This window comes from Oryctolagus cuniculus, chromosome 17 (genome assembly GCF_964237555.1).
Source record: "Oryctolagus cuniculus chromosome 17, mOryCun1.1, whole genome shotgun sequence".
Classification (NCBI taxonomy): domain Eukaryota; kingdom Metazoa; phylum Chordata; class Mammalia; order Lagomorpha; family Leporidae; genus Oryctolagus; species Oryctolagus cuniculus.
Genome location: NC_091448.1, coordinates 64903862 through 64927642, shown reverse-complemented (window position 1 = coordinate 64927642; position 23781 = coordinate 64903862). Strand labels below are relative to the sequence as shown.

The window sequence follows — 23781 nt, the reverse complement described above, 5'->3', positions numbered from 1 at the left end:
GCAGTCCCAAGTGACAAGGAGGGGCAAGGCGTCGGGGGTCCAAGGTGCCAGGGAGGGGCCGGGTGTCCAGGGTCCCGGGTGCCAGGGAAGGGCCGGTCGCCGAGTGTCCTGGGTGCCAGGGAGGGGGCCAGCCTCAGCGCAGTCATGGGTGTCAAGGAGGGGGCCAGGCATCAGGGATCCTGTGGCCCAGTTGGGAGCCAGGCGATGGGGGTCCTGGGTACCAGGGAAGGGGCTGGGTGTTGGGGGTCCAGGGTGCTGGGGGAGGCTGAGTGTCAGGGTTCCTGGGTGAGAAGGAGGGGGCCAGGTGCCAGGGTTCACGGGTGCCATGGAGGTGACCGGACGTCGGGGAGGAGGACAGGCATCAGGGGCCCTGCGTGAAAGGAGAGGCCAGGCATTGTGGATTCTGGGTCCCAGGAGGGAGCCAGGCGATGGGGGTCCAAGGTGCCAAGAAAGGGACCGGGCATCAGGGGTCCCGGGTACCAGGGAGGGTTGGGTGTCAGGGGTCCCTGGTGCCAGGGAAGGGGTCAGAGGTTCCAGGTGCCAGAAAGGGGTCGGGCATTGAGGGTTCTGGGTGCCAGGGAGGGGGCCAGGCGTTGGGGGTCCCGTGTACCAGGGATGGTGTCGGAGGTTCTGAGTGTCAGTGAGGGGGCTGAGCGTCTGGGGTCCCAAGTGACAGGGAGGGGCTGGGAGTTGGGGGTCCTGGGAGCCAGGGAGGTTGTTGGGGGTCCTGGGTGCCAGGAAGGTGTTGGGAATTGAGGTCCGGGTGCCAGAGAGTGGCTAGGCGTCAGGGGTCCCAGTGACAGGGAGGGGTCGGGCATCAGGGGTCTGGGTGCCAGGGCTGGCTGGGCATCGGGGGTCACATGTTTCAAGGAGGGGTCCAGGCATCAGGGATCCCTGGTCCCAGGAGGGAGCCAGGCGACTTGGGTCCTGGGTACCAGGGAAGGGGCTGGGCATCGGAGGTCATGGATGCCAGGGAGGGGGTCAGGGGTCTCGGGTGACAGGGAGGGTTTGGGCATCAGGGGTCCCAGGTGCCAGGGAGGGGCCAAGCATCAGGGGTCCTGGGTGCCAGGTAGGGTGGGTGTCGAGGGTCCCAGGTGCCAGGGAAGAGGCCGGGTGTCAGGGTCCTGGGTGTCAGGGAGGGGCCTCGTGTCGAGGGTCCCAGTTGCCAGGGAAGAGGCCTGGCATCAGATTCTTGGGTTCCAGGGAGATGCTGGGTGTCAGGGAAGGGGCTGGGCGTCCGGGGTCATGGGTGCCAGGAGGGGGTCGGGCATCCCGGGAAACAGGGACAGGGTCGGGTGTCCCGGGTAACAGGGAGGGGGCCTGGCGTGTGGGGTCCCAAGCGACAGGGAAGGGCTGGATGTCGGGTGTCCCGGATGCCCAGGAGGGGCCTGGGCTTCCGGGGTCCCCTGAGACAGGGAGAGGGCCAGGCGATGGGGGTCCCGGTACCAGGGAAGGGCTGGGGGTCAGGGAAGGGGCCGGGTGTCAGGGATCCCAGGTGCCAGGGAAGGGGCCGGAAGTCGGGGGTCTCAAGTGACATGGAGGGTCAGGCCTCAGGAGTCACAGGTGCTAGGGAGGGCCGGGTGTCAAGGGTCCTGGGTGCCAGGGAAGGGGCTGGGCGTCAGGGTCCCCAGTGCCAGTAAGGGGGCCTGGTGTCTGGGGTCCCCAGTGACAGTGAGGGGTCGGGCGTCAGGAGTCCCGGGTGCCCGGTAAGGGGCCGGATGGTGTGGGTCCCGGGTACCAGGGAATGGGTAGGGTGTCGGGGAATGGGCTGGGCGTTGGGTGTCTGTAGTTCCAGGGAGGGGGCCAGACTTCGGGGGTCACAGGAGACAGGGTGGAGGCCAGACTTCGAGGTCATGGGTGCCAGGGAGGGGGTCACTGGTCCCCAGTGCCAGGGAGGCGCCCGGCGTCAAGGTCCTGGTTGCATGGAAGGGGCCGGGTGGTGGGAATCCTGGGTGCCAGGGAGGTGGCCGAGCCTCGTGGGTCCTGGGTGCCACAGAAGGGGCCCAGCCGCAGTGTTCCTGGGTGTCAGGGAGGGGGCCGGGTGTTGAGGGTCCTGTGTGCCAGGGAGGGGGCCGGACATCAGGTGTCTCGGGTGTCAGGGTGTCAGGGAAGGGGTTGGGTGTCCCGGGTGCCAGCGAGGGGCCAGGTGTCAGGGTCCCGGATGCCAGGGAAGGATCTGGGCCCAGTGAGGGGCTGGGTGACTTGGGTCCCAGGTGCCAGGAAGGGGTCGGGGGTCCCGGGTGTCAGGGAGTGGACAGGCATCAGTGGTCCCTGGTGCCAGGGAGGGGATGGGTGTTGAGGTTCTTTGGTGCCAGGGAAGGCGCCGGGCATCAGGGGTCCAGGGTGCAAGGGAGGAGGCCAGGCATCAGGGGTTTGGAGACAGGGAGGGGGCTGGGCGATGGGGGTCCTGGGTACCAGGGAAGGAGCTAGGCGTCGGGGAAGGAGCTGGGCACCAGGGATCGGGGTGCCAGAGAGGGGGCTGTACGTCAGGTGTCCTGGATTCCAGGAGGCATTCGGGCATCAGGGGTCCCGTGTGCCAGGGAGGGGCTGGGCATCGAGGGTCCCGGGTGCCAGGGAAGAGGTGCAGTGTCAAAGTCTAGGGTGTCAGGGAATGGGCCCGATGTCGGGCCACAGGTGTCAAGGAGGGGTTCGAGGGTCCCGGGTGCCTGGGAGGGGCTGTGTCAGGGTCTAGGTGCCAGGGAGGGGCCAGACCTCGGGGGTCCTGAGTGACAGGGAAGGGGTTGAGGGTCCCAGGTGCTAGGGAGGTGCTGGGCATCAGGGTCCCGGGTGCAGGGAGGGGGCCAGACCTCGGGGGTCCTGAGTGACAGGGAAGGGGTCGAGGGTCCCTTGTGCCAGGGAAGGGGCCAGGCAGCGGGAGTCCTGGGTGCTAGGAAGGGGGCCGGACATAGGGGGTCACGGGTGTCAGGGAGGGGGCCGGGTGTCTGTGGTCCCAAGTAACAGGGAGGGGCCAGGCTTCAGGGGTCAGGCCATGCGTCAGGGGTCCTTGGTGTCAAGGAGGGCCAGGTGTTGGGGATCCTGGAGCCCAGGAGGGAGCCAGGCAATAGGGGTCCTGGGTGCCAGGGAGGGGCTGGGCGTCAGGGTCCTGGGTGCCAGGGAGGGGCTGGGCGTCAGGGGTCCTGGGTGCCAGGGAGGGAGCCAGGCGATAGGGGTCCCAGGTGCCAGGGAGGGGCTGGGCGTCAGGGGTCCCTGGTGCCAGGGAGGGGCTGGGCGTCAGGGGTCCCTGGTGCCAGGGAGGGGCCGGGCATCAGGGTTCCCTGGTGCCAGGGAGGGGCCGGGCGTTGAGGGTGCTGTGTGCCAGGGAGGGGGCTGGGCGTTGGGGGTACCGCGTGTTAGGGAAGGGGTCATGGGTCCCGGGTACCAGGGAAGAGGCCGGGAGTCAATGTTCCGGGTCCAGGGAGAGGGCTGGGCGTCTGCTGTCCTGAGAGACAGGGAGGGGCCGGGCATCATGGGTCACTGGTGCCAGGGAGGGGGTTGGGTGTCCCGGGTGCCAGGGAGGGGTCGGGCGTCAGGGGTCTGGGTGCCAGGGACAGCTGGGCTTCATGGGTCACGGGTTTCAAGGAGGGGTCCATGCATCAGGGATCCTGGGGCCCAACAGGGAGCTGGGCGATGGGGGTCCCAGGTACTAGGGAAGGGGCTGGGAGTTGGGGTTCCAGCGTGCCTGGGGGGAGGCCAGACGTCAGGGTTCCCGGGTGTCAAGGAGGGGAGCAGGTGTCAGGGGTCACAGGTGCCAGGGAGGGGGCCGGACGTTACGGGTAAAGGGTGTCAGGGAAGTTTTCAGGTGTCACGGGGCCCAGAGGGAGCTGGGCGATGGGAGTCCCAGGTACCTGGAAAGGGGACTGGAGTCAGGGGTCCCGGGTACCAGGGAAGGGGCCAGGCATCAGGGGTTCCAGGTACCAGAAAGGGGCTGGGCTTCTGTGGTCCCATTGACAGGTAGTGGGCGGGCATTGGGGTTCCCGGGTGCCAGGGAGGGGTCGGGCATTAGGTGTCCCGGGTGCCAGGCAGGGGCCGGGTGTCTAGGGTCCCGAGAGACAGGGAGGGGCCTGGCGTTGGGAGTCACGAGTGCCTGGGAGGGGGTTGGGGGTTCCAGGTGCCAGGGAGGGGTCGGGCTTCAGGGGTCCAGGTGCCAGGGAGGGCCGGATGTCGGGTGTTACAGGTGCCATGGAGGCGGCTGGACGTTGGGGTTCAAGAGTTTCAAGGAGAGGTCCACGTGTCAGGGATCCCTGGGTCCAGGTGGGAGCCAGGCAATTTGGGTCTTGGGTACCAGGGAAGGGGCTGGGTGCCAGGGGTCCAGGGTGCCAGGGAGGGGCCGGGCATTGAGGGTCACGGGTGCCAGGGAGGGGGTTGGGGGTCCCGGGTGCCAGGGAGGGGCAGGGCATCAGGGAAGGGCCTGGGCTCTGGGGATCCGAGGTGCCAGGGAGGGCCCGGACATCGGGGTCACGGGTACCAGGGAACGGGTCGGGGTTCTCGAGTGCCAGGGAGGGACCGGGCGTCGACAGTCCCAGGTGCCAGGGAAAGGCTGGGTGTCATGGGTCCTGGGTGTCCTGGTATGGCCGGGCGTCGAGGGTCCCAGGTTGTTGGGTGTCCTGGGTGCCAGGGAGGTGTCGGGCATTGAGGTTTGGGTGCCAGAGAGGGGCCGGGCGTCAGGGGTCCCAGTGACAGGGAAATGGTCAGGCATCTCAGTTGCCAGGGAGGGGCTGGGCGTCTGGGGTCCTGAGAGACAGGGAGGGGCCTGGCGTCGTGGCCACGGGTGCCAGGGAGGGGGTTGGGGGTCCCGGGTGCCAGGGAGGGGTCGGGCATCAGGGGTCTGGGTGCCAGAGACGGCCGGGCTTTAGGGGTCACGGGTTTCAAGGAGGCGTCCACGTGTCAGGGATCCCGGGGCCCAATAGGGAGCCGGGCGATTTGGGTCCCGGGTACCAGGGAAAGGGCTGGTCATCTGGGGTCCAGGGTGCCCGAAAAGAGGCTGGGCATCGTGGGTCATGGGTGCCAGGGAAGGGTCGGGCATCAGGGGTCACAGGTGCCAGGGAGGGGCTGGGCGTCAGGGTCCTGGGTGCAAGGATGGAGGTCGGGCATCATGGGATCCGGGTGCAAGGGAGGGGCTGGGCATCAGGGTTCCTGGTGCCAGGGAGGGTCGTGCGTGGAGGGTCCCTGGTGCCAGGGAGGGTCAGGCGTCGAGGGTCCTGGGTGCCAGAGAAAGGGCCAGGCATCAAGGTCCTGGGTGCAAGGATGGAGGCCAAGCGTCATGGGTCCCAAGTGAAAGGGAGGGGCGGGACATCGGGTGTCCCGGGTGCAAGGGAGGGGCTGGGCGTCAGGGTTCCTGGTGCCAGGGAGGGTCGGGCGTCGAGGGTCCCGTTTGCCAGGGAAGAGGCCGGGCGTCGGGGCAGTGGGAGCCAGGGAGATCTTGGACGTCGGGAAGAGGTGGGGTGTCTGGGGTCATGGGTGCCAGGGAGGGGGTAGGAGGTCCCAGGTAACAGGGAGGGGGACGGGTTCTGGGATCCCGAGTGACAGGGAGGGGCTGGGCGTCGGGGGTCACGGGTGCCAGGGAAGGGGTCGGAGGTCTCAGGTGCCAGGGAGGTGCTGGGCATCAGGGGCCCCGGGTGCCAGGGAGGGGCTGGGCGTCTGGGGATCGGGGAAGGGGCCGGGCTCTGGGGATCCGTGGTGCCAGTGAGGGGGCCGGATGTCGGGGGTCATGGGTACCAGGGAACGGGTCGGGGTTCTTGGGTGCCAGGGAAGGACAGGGTGTCAACGGTCCCAGGAACCAGGGAAGAGGTTGGGTGTCGTGGGTCCCGGGTGTCCTGGTATGGCCGGGCGTCGGGGGTCCCGGGTGCCAGGGAAGGGGTCCGGGATCCCAGGCAGCTTCCACTGGTTCCGCTTCCTCCCTGTGGGGACCCCCGGGCCCACACACTCACCATGTCGGGGTCCTCAGCTCCTAGGTACCCGGTGACTCCCAGCTTGTGAAGGTGGAGAGCACAGACCCCGACTTGGCTCTTTAGCTTCGCAACAGCGCAGCCCTCTCCTAGGACCTCGCTCTGCCTAGGAACTCTAAGACCACTGTGACGTCAAGATCCCGCGTGATGACATCACCGTGCCTGATTGGACGGGCGCGCCCACAGCGACACAAAAGACTCAGCCAATCAGCATCCTCCAAGGCGTGGCTCCCTAACCGGTCTGTGCTTGGCGTGAATCAGGAGAGGTGGGAAGCGGCCTCCTGCCCTCCTCCTGGGCTCCTCTTCGCGTGGTGCACCTGCCACCCGCTGGGATCACCCCGGGGTCGCCCCATGCTTCTCGCAGGCGGATCCTGGCTGCAGCTGGCGGTCACCTGCTTCAGGTGAGTTAAAATTCTGCTGGCTTAGGGGCTTTCGCTTTGTATTTCTGCTCATTTTTCTGTTGGGCCATTTGTATCATGTTTTAATATTGATTTGAAGAATGCTTAAAGGCATCACATAATTGAATCCTTTTTTTCCCTCCTGTCAATATATGTTTTCCACTCTGCCTACTGACTTTTAATATCTTCTATTTGTTTCTTGCCAGTGCTTGGTAATCTAGTGGATTTTAAAAATATTGATCTTTCCTGAAAGCTCGTTCAATTCATTTATCAGTTTTTGTTTTTAGATGTTATGGATTCTCTCTAAATAAAGATCTCCAATATACTGAGATTTTATTGCTTAGAAATTGATCTTTACACCTTATTTTTTCCTTTGGTTCTTATTCCCCCTTCCCCTACTACTCCTCCAGTAAGAAGCTGGAGACAAAAAAAAAAAAAAAAAAAAAAAAGAAAGAAAGAAAGAAAGAAATGTACCACAGCCTGGAATTGAGGATTATTAGGTTCACTAACTGTATGCTAATGCAGACAAGTGCATATGTGAATTTCATATGCCCGAATTTCCAGTATAAACACATTAATTCTATTTGGAATAAATGAGGATGGAATAAAAAAAGATGAATTTGGAGACAGTGGAGTCAGCTGGTTTAGGTTTCTAAAGGGAGAAATCTGTCAATGATCCCGTATTAATTGTGTTGTCTGTTGTAGGATCCTTTTAAACAACCTTGATCAGAGTAAGGAAGCCACAGTTTATTTTTACCAAAAAAATAGTAAGTTTTTTTTTTTAAATTACATGCTGATTTTTTAAATGCTTTTCAACATTCAATCTAATTGGTCATGTGATTTTCTTGAATTTTTCAACTACCTGGACAATCTACATGGCTTGTTCAAAATGTTACCCCTCTTGCATTTTTCTTCTATCTCACTTGTTATTGAATTTATTTTCATATGTATTTCATTTATTATAAAACTACTAAGGAGATATGCATGTGTTTTTAAAAGACAGGCTTATACATAATTCATATTTCAAGTTCTGATCAATTTGCATTATAATCAATGTAATTCTGGCTTTCTAAAATTGTGAAAATATTCTGTGCTTATTTCTACCTTGGCATGTCTGGGAAATATAAGTGTGTCTGTTTTTTTTTTCTTAAATATTTGGAATATTTTGTATTTCTATAACTTAAATTTTGTTTCTGTAACTTTTTATTGGTTGGTAGTCTTTAAATTGTGATTCAACTTGCTTAGTTTAATGTAGAGTTTTTCTATTTTATATTTGTTATATTGGATTTGGGAAATTTATATTTGTGCTGTGGGAATTTGATTTCTGAAATGTAGTAGATTATTATCTCTGGTCAAATTTTACTCCTGAGTTTTACAAAAAATTTTTTCTAGCATCTTGACTAGGCTATATTCTCTGTAAAGACTTGTTTTAATATCTGAAACTGGACATCAGTGTTACTTTTCCCTGTGTTTCCTGTCGCTCCCCCTCTTCGTGGAGGAGTGACACAGGACCCTGCGCTGTTCTTTCGTCTGCTCGGCCCTCCCGGGGTTTGCTGCTGGTTCTTCCCGGGTTGGCTACCGACCCTTCCACCTCCGTGGAAGGGCGGTTCCCCCTGCCACATTCCCCACTTCCGCGGGGGAGCAGCACACCCCCGGCCGGCTCTCTCGGGGGCTGCACAGGTGTTCCTTCAGATAGATGTTCCTCTTAGATGTTCCTGGTGCATGTTGTCTCTCTCCTCCTTTATAGTCCTCTTCCACCAATCCCAACTCTGCTACCCACACGCTGCTCTCCTCCAATCAGGAGCAGGTCCTGCTGCTTATTGGTTGAACTGGAGGCAGCTGTGTAGAAGCTGTTTCCTCCTCTCCCAGCGCCATATTGTGGGAGAGCAGATGTATAGAATAAGTCTTAATTCCAGTAACTTAGTCTAGTCCGAGTTGCTCCCCACAGTTTCCTTAATTACTTTTACTCATGGTTTATTAATTTTGTTAACATTAAAAAGTATATCCGTGTTTGTGGTACTTTTTAATAAGCATTTCACATTATGGAATTTATACACTATGGAATACTACTCAGTGGTAAAAAAAAAATGAAATCCTGTCTTTTGCAACAACATGGATGCAACTAGAGACCATTATCCCTAGTGAAATAAGCCAGTCCCAAAAAGACAAATACTGTGTTTTCCCTAATCTGTCATAACTAACAGAGCATCTAAATGTAATCTGTAGGAGTGAAATTGACATCTTGAGCTTTGATGACTGTTTACAGCCCTTGTCTCTGTAGTTGAGGAATTTTTTTCTCCTCATACTATTTGTTGAACTCTTACTCACTGTAGGGTTAATCTTCTGAGTATAAAGAAAACCGAAAAAAAGCATTTCATATCTCCTGTTATCTTTTTGCTTGTCTTTATTTCATGTAATTTCATGATTTTTTTCTTTTCAATTGTTAAAAGGGAATTGTGATGATTGATTTTTAGTATTTTATTCTAATATACTCACTTAAGGCTATAATTTCTGTATCTATCCCAGCCCATGGATTTCCTCTTCTCTTTCCAAACCCTGTGTGTGCAGACCCTGCAGGCCTCCCAGTGTTTCCACTTGCATGTGCATATTGGCTACATGTGTTTCCATTCCTGTGCCTGATACACAGAACAGATTTTATACATATTCAATGGAAGCCATATTCACAGTTTTAATTGTGATTTTTCCATTGCTCATAATCTATGTTATGATACTCTCTTGCAATTCTGGGTGGTGGGAGCAAGTCACAGCTCCCCATCATCAGCCAAAAAATCGTGAGGTCAAGCAAGTGATTCTTTACAATGTGCTGTGTTGTTGAGCTCTAATGTTCAGTTAGACAAATGTATTGAAGGCTTTTTTTCTTTTAATGATTTTTCCAATTTCTTTAAAAAAAAACCACAATGGTAAAACTGAAACCAAGGAGAAATCCTGAGGACCTGTCAGAGACAAAGTAAAACAGGGTAATGGGAAGTCCTGAGGTCTTTGGGCACGTTGGCTTTGACAACAACACACACACACACACACACTCACCCACTGAGCACATCTGTACAAAACATTCTGTGTTAGGAGAAGTAGGGTAAGGTCAAGGGATCAGGAAACACTTTCATATTGGACCAGCCTCCCTTAAGGCTCACTAGCTTGTCCAGCATCCAGCCCCTGAGGCTGGCCAGACTTTGCTATGAGAGACTGGAGTTAAAAATGCAGTTCCAGCCTGTAGACATGAGGATGCTCCCCACTTGGTTATGCACCTGTGCCACAGACCCCTCACAACTCCTACTTGTCTGCCATCTCCTTATTCTCCTGGATGATGTCTTGGGGATGTTGGATGAAGGTTTTCTTTTTTGCTTTCTTCTTTTCCATTTTGTGCTGTCCTTTGTCTTTCCTTCTTAGATTGCTTCTCCTTGTTTTCAGGTTGCTTTGACCTCCACCCTTAATCTTCACCATTCCCAAATCCCCTTATGGCTTGTCCCTGGATCCGTGGGTGTCAGACACTCCCAGGCACTCTGGAGTTTCATTTTTTCTTTGCAATTACCACTTGCACTGCTTTTTTGTTTCCCCTTGGAAGTCCTAGAGGCATTTTCTTGGGAACCAGCACCATCTCCACCTTCCTCAGTCTTCAGCTTCTCCTTCTGCTTGCTCCTGGGGGCCTTCGTTGCCAACAGGACCCAGGAAGCTCCTGCTTTGCAGCTCCTGCGATCATTCTTGCTGATCTTGGTGATGTCCATGGCCGTTTCTTTCCTGCTTCAGCAACTCCATCAGGACCTTGCCCACCAAGGCCTGCATCTGGTTTTACTCATGGACTAGGTTTTCCCAGGAGGTGGTGGGAACTATTGATTAGAAGGATTGTGCTTCGGAGGCCCATGACCCACTTCTTGGGCTTCTGAGCTGTGGTGCTTCATGCGGCCTCTTTTCTTCTTGCATTGGGAAACATGATCCCTGTTGCCTGTTGGGACTGAGTCTGCTGCTTGACATCTAGGGAATCTGATGTCCAGAGTAGAGGGAACTGGAAGGTTGATGTCTGACCTGGGAGGAGCCTTTGACACCTGAGAACAGGGCAGGATAAGCCTAGGGTTACTCTCTGTAATTCACTCCCTCCCAGTAGGGTTTGAACCCAAGCTGGGGGCTGAGTTGGCCATCTTGGGCCCTTCCCTCCCTGAAGAACTGCTTCTGCTCTTCTCACTATTGTCAGAGCTCCAGGTCTTTGGTTTTGGGGTTCCCTGAGGGAGGGACTCTGGTCCGCTGGTCCTTGGTTTTACCAAGCTTTTGGTCACTGTTGCCTGGACAGGGGCACTCTGGAGTTCCATCACAGGGAATTTTCCCACAGCACCATCACCCCCCATGAAGACTGGCAGTAGGTGGCTGGGGCTCACTTCATTTCTGGACAAGGATATTCAGGGTAGCTTGGTCAGAAGGAAGGAAAATGGACTCCTGTTTGCCTGTTTGTCACCTGCATGGCTGTTGCCTCCTATTTCTTGCCTCTGATACTCAGCGAGACTCCTTGTTGGTGCTGGCCCCAGGGACTGTCTTGGTGGGCAGTGGACACTGCATTGGTTTTGATGGCAGGAGCCAAGGTATGTACTGTCAGGATCATGCCTCCATTCACACGCTTTGGGAAGCTCCTGGCCATGTTCTCTGAGGCCCAGGCATTCCTCAGGAAGCTCCCAGCTTAGGTTTGCACAAGGGGTAGCATCTAGACCAGTTGGATTATGATTAGGGCCAGCAAAATCAGAGGGGTTTAATCACCTGGCTCAAAGACAACTAACTGCTCCCTGAAGCTGCTTTGCCTCTTCTGTCAGGGTTCTGGGATCAGGGTCTTTCTTCTGGAAGTGTGGAAGTTGCTGTCCTTGTCACAGAAGACATGATCCAGCTTCATGGCTGCAGGTGTTTCCCCTTCAATGTCTGCCTCCTCTACACTGCTCCTCTGAGTTCTTCCAAATCAGAATTCGGGTTGTAGGAACTTGGCCACATGGTTACAGAGTTCAATAAATAGGCCCCTTCAGAGCCAATGTGGAGTAGCAGCATGGAACCTGGACTCAACCACCTGGGTTTTCATTCTGCCTCTGTCATTTACTTGTTCCTTAGGTTACTTAATGAATCTCAGTTTTCTTGTGTGTAAAATGGAGGTATTAAAAGCTGCAATTCCTAGGATAAATGTGAGAAATAAAGCAGCTAATCTTTCTAAAGTGCTTAAAATAAAGCATACAGGAAAATCTCAATAAGTTTTTGGATCACATTTACTTTACTTGCTATGGAATGTATTAGTGACCAGATATATTGAAATACCACCATTGGTGTTGGGATGGAGTGAGGGATGATGTAAGGTATGATAGGGAGAAATGGCTTCTGATCTTATATGACTTGCAGTTATTTGGGGGAAGTTAGGGCTGAAAAAATAACCAACATTGCCATTAGGTAAGTGACATTTGAAGGAGTGATAGTTTTAACATTTAAGAAACTCAGTACTTTGGGTTTTTAAAATAATTTTTAAACTTATAAAAGTTGAGTAAATTTCATGTATTTCACATATGCAGATTTAGGTGCATTGTGATACTTCCTACTCTACCCTCCCTTATCATTCCTTTCTTACTCTTTCTTTTAATTTTTACAATGACTTACTTTCAGTTTATTTTATAATCATAAGCTTAACCCCCCTCTAACACAAGTAGTAACAAGTCACATGTAACAAGCAGTAAGACGGAGAAACAAACAAAACACTGTTCTTCAAAGGTAGAGACAAGAGCTGTAAACAATAATCAAACCACAAAATGTCCATTTCGCTCATATACATTCAATTTTTGTACTCTGTTAGTTACCACAGATCATGGAAAACATTTTTCTCATTGGGACTGGTTTATTTCACTAGGTATAATGGATTCCAGTTGCAACCATTTTGTTGCAACCAACAAAATTTCATTGTTTTTTATGGCTAAGTAGCATTCCATAGTTTATATGTACCACATTTTCTTTATATAAACATTGGTTGATGAGCATCTGGGTTGATTCTGTATCTTAGCTACTGCAAATTGAGCTGCATTAAACATAGGGGTACAGATAAACTCTCTCATATGCTGCTTTCATTTTTTGGGTAAATTCCCAGAAGTGTGATGGCTGGGTCATATGGTAGATTTGTTTTCAGATTTCTGAGGTATCTTCATACTGTCTTCTACAATGGCGGTACCAGTTTACATTCCCAGCTTTTCCCTGACGTCCTCACTCACATTTATGGTTTATTGATTTTAATATAGTAGCTGTTCTAATTGTGATGAGGGAAAACTTCATTGTGGTTTTTGTTCTCATTTCCTTGATGGCTATTATCCTGGGTATTGTTCAGGTGTCTGTTGGCCATTTGAATTTCATCCTTTGAAAAATGCCTGATCGTGTCCTTTACCCATTTCTTAACTGGATTGTTCATTTTCTTTTGATGAGTTTCTTGAGCTCTTTATGGATTCCGGATATTAATCTCTTATCAGTTGCATAGTTTGCAATATTTTCTCCTGTTCTATCGGTTGCTTCTTCACTTTGCTGTTTCCTTTGCAGTACAGAAGATTCTTAGCCTGATGTAGTCCTATTTGTTTATTTTTGCTTTTATTGCCTGTGCTTCTGGGTCTTCTCTAAGAAGTCTTTGCCTATGCCAAAATTTCTGCAATGTTCCCTAGTAATTTGCTGGTATCAGGTCATACATAGATTTAGATCCCTGATCCATTTGAGTTGATTTTTGTATAACGTATAAGATAGAGGTCTTGTTTCACATTTCTTCATGTGGAGATTCAATATCATCTTGCAACACTTTGTTGAAGAGACTGGCCTGGGGGCTGGCACTGTGGCATAGCAGGTAAAGCCAATGCCTATGTAGCAGGTAAAGCTAACACCTGCAGTGCCAGCATCCCATATGGGCACCAGTTCGTATCCCAGCTGTTCCATTTCTCATCCAGCTCTCTGCTATGGCCTGGGAGAGCAGTGGAGGATGGCCCAAGCCTTTGGGCCCCTGCACCCTTGTGGGAGTCCCAGAGGAAACTCCTGGCTCCTACCTTCAGATCAGAGCAGCTCTGGCCATTGCAGCCAATTGGGGAGTAAACCAGTAGATGGAAGACCTACCTCTCTCTCTCTCTCTCTCTCTCTCTCTCTCTCTCTCTCTCTCCCTCCTTCCCTCCCTCCCTCCCTCCCTCCCTCTCCCTCTCCTCTTATATGCAATGCTAAATTTCAAATAAATAAATCTTTTTTAAAAAAGAAAGAGAGAGACGGGCCTTTCTTCAAGGATCAATTTTAGTTCCTTTGTCAAAGATTAGTTAGCTATAGAGGTGTGGATTGATTTCTGGGGTTTCTATTCTGTTCCCTTGGTTATATGTCTATTTTTATGCCTGTACCAGGCTTGTTTTGAACATAAGTGCCTTGCAAGATAACTTGAAGTTTGTTATTGTGATACCTGTGGCTTTTTTTTTCTTGTTTACAATTGCTCTAGCTATCTGGGGTCTCTTGTACTTCCATACAAATTTTAGCGTTGTTTCCTGTAGATCAGAGAAGAATGTCATTGGTACTTTCATTTGGACCACTTTGAGGTTTTTTTTTTTTTTGCTTATCTGTTTTTAGGATAACTTTGAATATGTAAATTGCTATGGATAGTATGGGCATTTTGATTATGTTAATTCTTCCAATCTACAAGCGTGGAAGGTTCTTCCATTTTTTTGTGTCTTCTTTGATTTCTTGCTTTAATATATTGTAATTTTCATTGTAGAGAACTTTGACATCCTTGGTTGAATTTATTTTAAGGTATTGAAATATTTTGTAGCTTTGTGAATGATACTGATCTTACATGTTCTTTCTCTGCCATGGCATTTTTCTGTGTATACAAAGGGTATTGATATTTGTGTGTTGATTTCATATCTTGCAACTTTACCAAACTCTCTTAAAAGTTTCAGCAGTCTCTTTTTTTAAGATTTATTTATTTACTTTAAAGTCAGAGTACACAGACAGAGAAGGAGAGGCAGAAAGAGAAAGAGAGAGAGAGAGAGAGAGAAGGAGAGGAAGAGTGAGAGAGTGAGAGGTCTTCCATCTGATAGTTCACTCCCCAGATGGCTGCAACAGCTGGAGCTGCACCAATCTGAAGCCAGGAGCCAGGAGTTTCTTCCGGGACTCCCACATAGGTGCAGGGGCATCTCCTGCTGCTTTCCCAGAACATAGCAGAGACCTGGATTAGAAGTGGAGCAGCTGGGACTAGAACCAGCACCCATATTGGATGCCAGCATGGCAGGCAACGGCTTTACCTGCTATGCCACAGCACCAGCCCTGAGTTTCAGCAGTCTTAGTGGAGATTATTTTCAGCTACTTGAAAAGGAGATAGAGAAAGAGAAGAGAGAAGGGGAAACAGATCTTTTATTCTCTGGTTCACTTCCTAAATGTCTGCTACAGCCAGGGCTGGTCCTAGCCCAGGCTAGGAGCCAGGACGATGATCTTGTCTCCCAAATGAGTGAAAGATGCACAAGTATTTGGCATCATCTGCTGTCTCCCAGGATTCATTAACAAGGAGCTGAATCAGAAATAGAGTAGCCAGGGGCCGGGGCTGTGGCATAGCAGGTAAAGCCACTGCCTGCACTGCTGGAATCCCATATGGGTGCCAGTTTGAGACCTGGCTGCTTTACTTCTGATCCAGTTCTCTGCTGTAGCCTGGGAAAGCAGTGGAAGATGGCCCAAGAGCTTGGGCTCCTGCACCTGTGTGGGAAGACCTGGAGGAAGCTTCTGGCTCCTGGCTTCAGACTGGCCAGGCTCATCCATTGCAGCCATCTGGGGAGTGAACCATTGGATGGAAGACCTCTCTCTCTCTCTCTCTCTCTCTCTCTCTCTCTCTCTCTGCCTCTCTGTAGCTCTGCCTTTCAAACAATAAATAAATCTTAAAAAAAAAAGAAAGAAAAAGTAGCCAGGACTTCAGTCAGCACTCCAGTATTGGATACAGGTGTCTCTAGTAGTGTCCAGCTTGCTGTGCCACAAGGCCTGTGCCAGAATTCTTTTAACTCTATTTTCTCTCAATTTTTTGAAGTATCCTCAGATATATGTGTGTGTGTAATGTATGTATATATGTGATAGCAAAAGCATATATATATATATATAAACATGTATATTAAGACACTAATACAAAGAACAAGTCATTTCAATATACATCTTTCAAATTAAGAGTCAGAAAACAATTTATCCTCTAATCTAGACAGGTTGGGGTAAATAATAGTAAACCAAATCCTTCTATTCATCGGAAAACATATGCCTCTCTGAAGACTTACATATTTTTAAAAAAATCATGAGGAATTAACATTTAATTTTACAATCTAAATCCTTTGATGGTATTCACAGGGACTGAAAAGACAGCCCTTGGATGAATGCTATAATTGCATAGGGACCTTTTGAGAGGTGCAGTTAATTTTGAAAATGGCAGTCATGAGCCCCTGGGGTGGGGTGGGGTATAGGTTTCTCTGATGAACTGATAGGTGTATAGTTCCTTGCCTTCATCCCTCTCCATCTTTATATTTGTGAAACCAACATCAAATTTACTGCTCCCACCACACCCACATAAAATGGCAGCAAATGCTTGGCAAACTCTTACAGAAATTCTATTTCAAAAAGAGGGGAATGGAGAGCATAAAGAAGTGACTAGAAATTCAGACCTCAGCAAATGCTGGGTCTTTATTTTTTAAGACTTATTTGAAAAGCAGAGTTACAAAGGGAAGAAGAAGAAGAAGAGAGAGAGAGAGAGAGAGAGAGAGAGAGGTCTTCCATCTGCTAGTTCACTCCCAGAATTGCCGAAATGCCCAAGGCCCAGACCAGCCAGAGCCAGGAGCCAGGAGTTTCTTTCCAGTCTCGCACGTGGGTGCAGGGGTCAAAGAACTTGGGCCATCCTCAGCACCTTTCACAGATGCAATGGCAGGGAGCAGGATCAGAAGTGGAGCAGCTGGGACATGAACCAGCACCCATAAGGGATGCCAGCACATCAGGCCATGGCCTAACCCACTGAGGCACAGTGCCGGGCTCTGTTGGGCCTTTCTTGATGAAGATTCAGTAGGAGAGAAAAGCAATGTAGAATCCAGGAGTATCAAAATATCAAAATCACTAAAACTAGAGTCCTGATTAGATTAATGTGAGGGTCATCTCTCCAAAGGCTGCCTCAAAGAAAAAGATAAAAACTATGTTTAGCTATTGAAAATAAGACAAAATTAAGTGAAGCTTTATGGATGTACTGGACAGAAGGAAAGATTAATATAAATTTGACTAGGAGCTGGCCCTGTGGTGTAGCAGGTTAAGCTGCCACCTTCAGTGTCGGCATCCCATATTCGCACTGGTTCTAGTCTGGACTGCTCTGCTTCTGATCCAGCTCTCTGCTATGGCCTGGGAAAGCAGTGGAAGATGGCCCAAGTGTTTGAGTCCCTGCACCCATGTGGGAAGACCTGGAGGAAGCTTCTGGCTACTGGCTTTGGATTGGTGCAGCTCCGGCTGTTGCGGCCAGTTGGGGAGTGAACCAGTGGATGAAAGACCTCTCTCTCTGCCTCTCCTTCTCTGTCTGTGTAACTCTGACTTTCAAATAAATAAATAAATCTTAAAAAAGTAATAAATAAAATATAAATTAGACTACATCAAAAAATGAAAATATTATACCAGTATCAAGTCTAGACAGATATGTACTTTATTTTTCCATAATGTTTTTGACTCTGTGACACCTCACAATTTAACAGGCACTTGAGACTGAGCAGCTGTGTCACCATGTAACAAGTAACCACCAGTTACAGTCACTCCTCAATTCCATGGTCACATTCCAGGCTGCACAGGTGCATGCCACCCTGCTTCTCCACCTTCACCCAAGTAATGTGTAGTTCTGAGTACAATAAACCAATAAATGTAAAATAAAGCTTTAAGGAAACAGCATAATTTAGTGCCAAAATTCTGTGCAGCAAGTAGGGTCAGTCAAGGAAGCCCTTGCCTGGCCACAGGGTTCTCAGACAGACTTCCTCTACCAAGCCTGGCAGCCAGTCCCATGGGGAGGTCAGGCGCAGAAGCCACCAATGAATCAAAGAGCTCAGCACACAGCATGGCAGGTGCTACTTTCTCTGTCCAGTTTGGCTCCGTTGTGTCTCCCGGTGGCATGCTCGCAGCTCCACAGGCCTCTGATCTACCTGGCAGGGCAGTTTCACAGGGGCCAAGTGCTCCTGCCCGCCCCTGTGTAAGAGTGAGTGTGAGGTGAAGCAGTGTTGGCCTACTTGCCACCCTCAGAATCGGGCCCTGTATCTCTGCAGGATGCCTGGGCATAGTGGTCGTCTCACTTCCCACCAAGGCCCCCATGGCCACCCTGTCCCTAACCGGCTGTCACAGCAGCACAGTGACCACCATATCTGCATGGCAGAGAGGCAGGAGCTAAGAGTTCGGGGTTCCCTTCTCTGTGAGTATCCTCCGTGCCCATGTCTCTGCCCTGTAATTTTGCTTCATACTCCCTAAATGGTTTAATAGTGACTGGGGCAGGACAGAGGAGCAGGGAGCCTGTGGCTTGCAGAGACCCAACCTTGGCATGCACTGATGTTCTAAACGGTCTGTTCATGTCCTCCAGGGGGCACTTCTGGGACCCTTGCTGATCTTCCATCTGATGGTCCACTCTCCAAACGGCCACGATGGCCAGGACTGGGCCATACTGAAGCCAGGAGCCAGAACTGTAATCACTCTAATATATTAGGATATTTTAACATGAGAAGATAGGATTGCTTTCTGATCTCCTAGATAAGAATGATAATCAAAATAAAAGTATCTACAATGTCTCATTTTGTTTTAAATATTTGTCAAATTCCATATTTAAATATTTGTCAAATCGGTAGTTGTTTTTTTCTTTTTGACAGGCAGAGTTAGACAGTGTGAGAGAGAGACAGAGAGAAAGATCTTCCTCCCATTGGTTTACCCCCGAAATGGCCCGTACATCTGGCACGCTGTGCTGATCCGAAGCCAGGAGCCAGGTGCTTCCTCCTGCTCTCCCATGTGAGTGCATGCCCAAGCACTTGGGCCATCCTCCACTGCACTCCCGGGTCACAGCAGAGAGCTGGACTGGAAGAGGAGCAACTGGGATAGAATCTGGTGCCCCAACTGGGACTAGAACCCGGGGTGCCGGCGCCGTAGACAGAGGATTAGCCTAGTGAGCTGTGGCACCAGCCAAATTGGTAGTTTTTTAAACAGATGCAATATTGTTTGTATACACAATTCTAAAAGCATAATGATATATCCTTCTTCTCACTCTCCCACTCTTCTTCCTTGTATTTTTTCTTTAGTTTTTGAGATAGCATTTTAAATACACTTTACAGTAAAAAAAAAAATCTTAATACTTCACCAAAGAAAATTTTAACAAGTAAAATTCCAAAAGACCCTAGTTTAGTGGGAATATAGTGAATGGTTATAAATAATATTTAAAAATGAAGACATTAAATGAGAAACTAATATGTGTCCTAATTCCTTTACAAAAAGTCTCACGGGAAATCTGTCATTACTTACCAAATATCAGTACAAAAACATCTATTTATATGATCTCTTTAAAAATGGATTGTGTGTAATAAAGTAGAAGTTTTCTCAAGTTTTCTTGACAGTCTCACATAAAAACTGTTTAATAAATTTAAACAGTTTCAACCTTCTTGTAAATTTTAGAAATCGTTAGGCATTCTACACTGTTTCTAGTTAATAATTGCACATACTAAAGCTACTGGGGTATTTCCTAGAAAGCTATGCAGAAAGGCCAGGTCCTGGAATTGAGACCCTGTTTCCCGCATGGGAAGAAAGAACTGAGGACCCCACAGATGACAGTTCCTCACGTGCATGAACCCCATACACACAGCACTGCTGCTCCCTAGTGACCACTCTGTTCCCACTGCACAATCGGGGAGATGTGGGGCTGCTGCCACTCAGCTCCCCACAGACTTCTCTGCTAACAGGGAAGGGGCAGGGTTCCTGGGTCCTGGGTGCCAGTCCAGGCCCCACCTGCTAGACCACAAGGAACCCAGGGAAGTGCTGTGCTGACAGCAAGATGGGGCCCAAGGTTCCAGAGATGCCCTCTGGGAGCCTGTGTCCTGCCAACAGGTACCACCAGCTTCCCCTTCCTCCACTCTGGACACGTGGCCACACACACTCACCATTCCCGGGCGTCCAAGATGGGCTGTGTTGTGGGGGACAAGGTCAGAGAACAGCAGATGCCACACTACCTCCGGAGTCTCCCAGCGGCAGAGGCCCCTCCTTGGACCTCTCTCCTCCAGGAATTTGGAACTCTGTGATGTCACAATCCAGTGTGATTATGTGGCAGTGACGTCACCGTGCCTGATTGGACAGCTCACATAGCCATCAGCACACAGGACCCAGAAGACACAACAAATCAGCATCTTTACAGCAGGGACGGGAACTCCAGGCCACTCCAGATGGTAGAGAGGCGAGACCTGGGTTCAGGAGCCAAGGGCCTCCTCCAGGGCTGCACCCTTTCACCAGCAGGGTCCTGCCACCTGCTGGGACCCTCCTGCCTCCCCATGGGTCTTCCTGGGAGAATCCCACCTGGAGGCTGCAGTAACCTACTTAGGTGAGTTAGAGATTATTGGCTTTGGTCTTTTTTGTTTTCTTCATATTGCTGACTCATTTCTCTGTGGGGTTTTAATATTAAGAATGTTTACAGATATTACAAACTCAATCCTTTTTTTCATCTCTCCTAGATATTTGTTTTCTAGTCTGCCTCTTGCCCTTTAATATTATTTTCTGTTTGTTTCTTGCTGGTACTTAGTAATTAGTGGATTTTATGCATTAATCTTTTCAGTAATATTGTTAAATTTATGTATCAGTTGTATTTATTATTAGATTTTATGAATTATTTCGGTGCTTAAGTGTCATCCTATATAATTCTTTGTGTATAATTCTTACAATAGAAAGTTGAAAAGAAACAGTGGTGGCATCTGGGTGTAGGCTTACGTCCAGGGAAAAGTATTAGTTGTGTTGGTTTTTGTAGGTTTCTTTTAATCTTGATCAGATTGAAGAAGTTACTTTCTGCTTGTTTTCACTGATATAAGGTTTTTTTTATTAGAAGCTGAGTTTTATTAAATATTTTCAACATGTAATCTAAACACTCAGTGATTGTCTTTATCATTTTTCACCTATTTGGATGGCTGTTTTGGGAATCTTGACAACTCTTGTATTTTTTATTATCTCTTCCTTTTAATTGATCTATTATGTTTTCCTATATCATTTCATTTATTATAATAATACTTTGCTGCCCGGTGAGTCATGGGCTGGCTGTTGTGGTTCACCGGGACCAGGAGGCCGGGGCGGGGTCCCAGCCTGGCTCCCTGCCACCCCTTGTGGCCAGGGCAGGGCAGGCTCCCCAGGTGTGCATGGCCTCACCAGGCAGTGGCCAAGATGGGGACGCGCCTTGTGATGGCCTCGTCTGCCACCTGCAGGCATGGGCTCCAAGGCCAAGAAGTGCGTGGTGCTGCCCACAGTGGAGCAGATCCTGGAGGACGTGCACAGGGCACCAGCCCAAGACCCTGTCTTCACCGCGCTGGCCCTGGAAGGTAGGGGGCTCGGGCCAGGGCAGGGCAGGGGTTGGACCCGAGGCCTCAGGAGCGGGAGCTGGGCAGGACCTTGGGTCCCGTGCGTGGCCCTGGGGCCGAGGAAGGCGTTGGTGCCATTAATGGAGGGGGAGAGCGCCATGGGACAGGGGCCGTGGTGGGGGTCGCAGGGGTTTCCGACCCAGCCTGGGGTGGAGCTGAGAAGTGGGGTGTGCGAAGACAGGGTTCCGCATGCAGGATCGGGGTGGACTCTGTGGTCTCCACAAGGTGCTCAGCTGTACTGAGCCCTGGGCCCAGACGGACCCAGAGTGCCACCCCCGCCCTCCCCAGACACACCCGGTGGACCGAAGCCTGAGGATTCTATGGGAACCTATTGTTTTTTCTCTTTCTTTCTTTTTTGAGAAAGACATTAGAGACAGAGGGAGATCCATCCACTGGTTCACTCCCCAAATGGCTGCAGCAGCTGGAGCTGGGCTGACCAGGAGTCAGGAGCTCCAGCTCCATCCAGGTCTCCCACGTGGGTGCAGGGGCCCAAGCACTTGGGGCATCCTCCACTGCTCTCCCAGCGCACAGCAAAGAGCTGGATCAGAAGTGGAGCAGCTGGGACTTGAACTGGCGCCCCTATGGGATGCCAGAGTCCCAGGCAGCAGCTTTACTGCTACACCACAGCGCTGGCCCCGGGAGCCTACTTTTTATAATTAAGTTATACTGGGGCCCTGTGCCTTCGTGGGATCAGGAGGGAGCACCTGGCTCCGGCCTGGCCCAGCCCCGGCTGTTGTGGCCATTTGGGGAGTTAACCACAGATAGAGGATCTCTCTCTCCCTCTCTCCCTCTCCCCCCCCTTCCTTGTTCCCTCCATCTCTCTCTCTCTCTCCCCTCCCGTCAGATGAATTAAACAACCCCAGCTGTACTACCACATTCTGTGCCGTGCTGTGTGTGACCCGGGGTTGCTCGGCATCGCCATGGGCTGCTGCCATCTGCCGGAGGTTCTGTGGGACAGGGCACCTGGCAGAACCCGGGCTGAGCTGTGTTTCAGTCACCGGCTGCCTTTTGTCTGTCGCGAGTCTCCTGTAGGGAGCAGGCGTCTGGCCGAGGTTCGAGGCCAGGTTCCTGGCCATGGCCAGGGAGGAGCTGGTGGCTGTAGTGCCACAGGAGTGGACCCACTCCCTCCTTTCAGCAAAACGTGTTTGCTGACCAGGTGGGGCCAGGCTGCCTGTCTTCCTGCTGCTGCTCCAGCCCTGGACCACATGGGAGGTCATGGACCATATGTGTGTGGGGGGTTCGTGGACCATGTGTGTGTTTGTATGGGGTTGTGGGCCATGTGTGTGTGTGGATCATGGACCACGTGTGTGGGGTCGTGGACCACATGTGTGGGGTCCTGGACCAGGTGTGTGGGGGGGTCGTGGACCGCATGGGGGGATTGTGGACCATGTGTGTGTTGGGGGGTCATGGACCACGTGTGTCGGCACACTGCTGTCCCATTGCTGCCTCTGAGGGTCACGGCCACGCTCCCCCACAACCCCCCATGCAGTCTCGCTTCGCTTGGGGTGCATCTTCCTAGGAATTGCCACAGCCCATTTGGCAAAAAACCAAATTGCATTCTGCCTTGGGCTGACCTGGGCCCTTCTTCCCTGGCCTGGGCGCCAGCTGGGCTGTGTGGGTGCCCATGACCGGCTCCCCCCACAATGGGCCCTGTCCATCTCTTGGGGCCACCCTTAGCCCTGGCCCTCCTCAGGGACAGGGCCCTGAGAGGGGCCGGGTCTGTGGCATGGAGGGCGAAGCCGCCGCCTGTGATCTGGGCTGCTCGGCATCTGATCCGGTTCCCTGCTGGCGGCAGCCGGCAGCCCTGGTGTGGGCCCTGCTGTTTCCATCATTGCTGAGGAGAGCATTTCTAGAACAATCTGATAGACGAGCACAGCAGGTACGTGGGAACCCAGAGCTCCGTGTGGGTGGCAGGGACCCCGCTATTGAGATTGGTGTGCTTCGGCTAGCATGTGAGGTGCCAGGTCATGTATGGGCCCCCAAGAGTGACTGTGGGGCGCCCAGGCCGCCAGGGTGGGCTTGTGCTGTGTAGGGCTCTACAGGCACCTGCGTCCCCAGGCTGGGCTCCCTCCTGCTGGGTGGCTCTGGTCTCGGGGGTTCCCTCACGACTGACTCTTCCTCATGCTGTCCCAGACCTCCCAGGAGACCCCAGGAAGAGTGAGGACCCTGAGGCTCAGCAGGAGTGGCAGTACCAGCAGTGCCGGGCCTAGATGGCTGCCAAAGCACAGCTGCAGCGGGCAGGCAAGGGGCTGAGGCAGCAATACCAGGGCCTGCGGTGAGCCGGTGCTGAGCTGGAGCTGGACATTTGCCACGTGATGTGCACGGTGCTGCCTGGTGCCTCCTCCAGCTGACCTGAGCCCTTCCCCACCCTGGGCCCAGGCTGGACCCTGTATGGGTGCCTGAGACCACCTCCCACCAGCGGACCCTGTGTGGGCACCTGGGACCACCTCCCCCCAGCGGACCCTGTGTGGGCACCCGGGACCAGCTCCCCCCAGTGGACTCTGCCCATCTCACGGGGCCACTCTGTGCTCCGTTGCCTGGCGGTAGCCCGGCGCACCACTCCCTGGCCGAGAGGGGGAGCCAGCTGTCCTGGCGGGGGCTGGCAGGCCTCATGTTGCCACTCCTGGGCAGGAGCCACCCCTTCGTCACCGTGGGAGAGGCTGATACAGCGGACAGCAGAGTGGCCACAGGCCAGGAGCTGGACGCCCTCCCTGGGACAGAGGCCACGCCGGCCCCCGGTTCTCTGCGTCCCGAGGGGCAGGGCCAAGCCCCAGGGCCACAGGAGTTTCTCTTCTGCTGCCTGAGCCTCAGAGACCCCAGCCACAGCCG

General features: G+C 52.0%; 2 long non-coding RNA genes across 5 annotated transcripts in view; one reads left to right on the top strand and one right to left on the bottom strand.

The window, feature by feature from the left end:
- Window positions 1–19611, bottom strand: part of LOC103346282 (uncharacterized) — a 69119-nt gene extending 49508 nt beyond the window's left edge. For 3 of the 4 annotated variants that reach the window (XR_011383767.1, XR_011383765.1, XR_011383766.1), the window contains exon 1: window positions 5928–6065. This is a non-coding gene — a long non-coding RNA (uncharacterized lncRNA). Of the gene's footprint in view, window positions 1–5927; window positions 6066–19497 lie in introns of those variants that run through there. The other variant, XR_011383768.1, reaches the window with a different exon arrangement.
- The window catches only part of LOC138846305 (uncharacterized), a 561128-nt gene that overhangs the window by 117740 nt on the left and 419607 nt on the right, over window positions 1–23781 (top strand). The window lies entirely within an intron of this gene.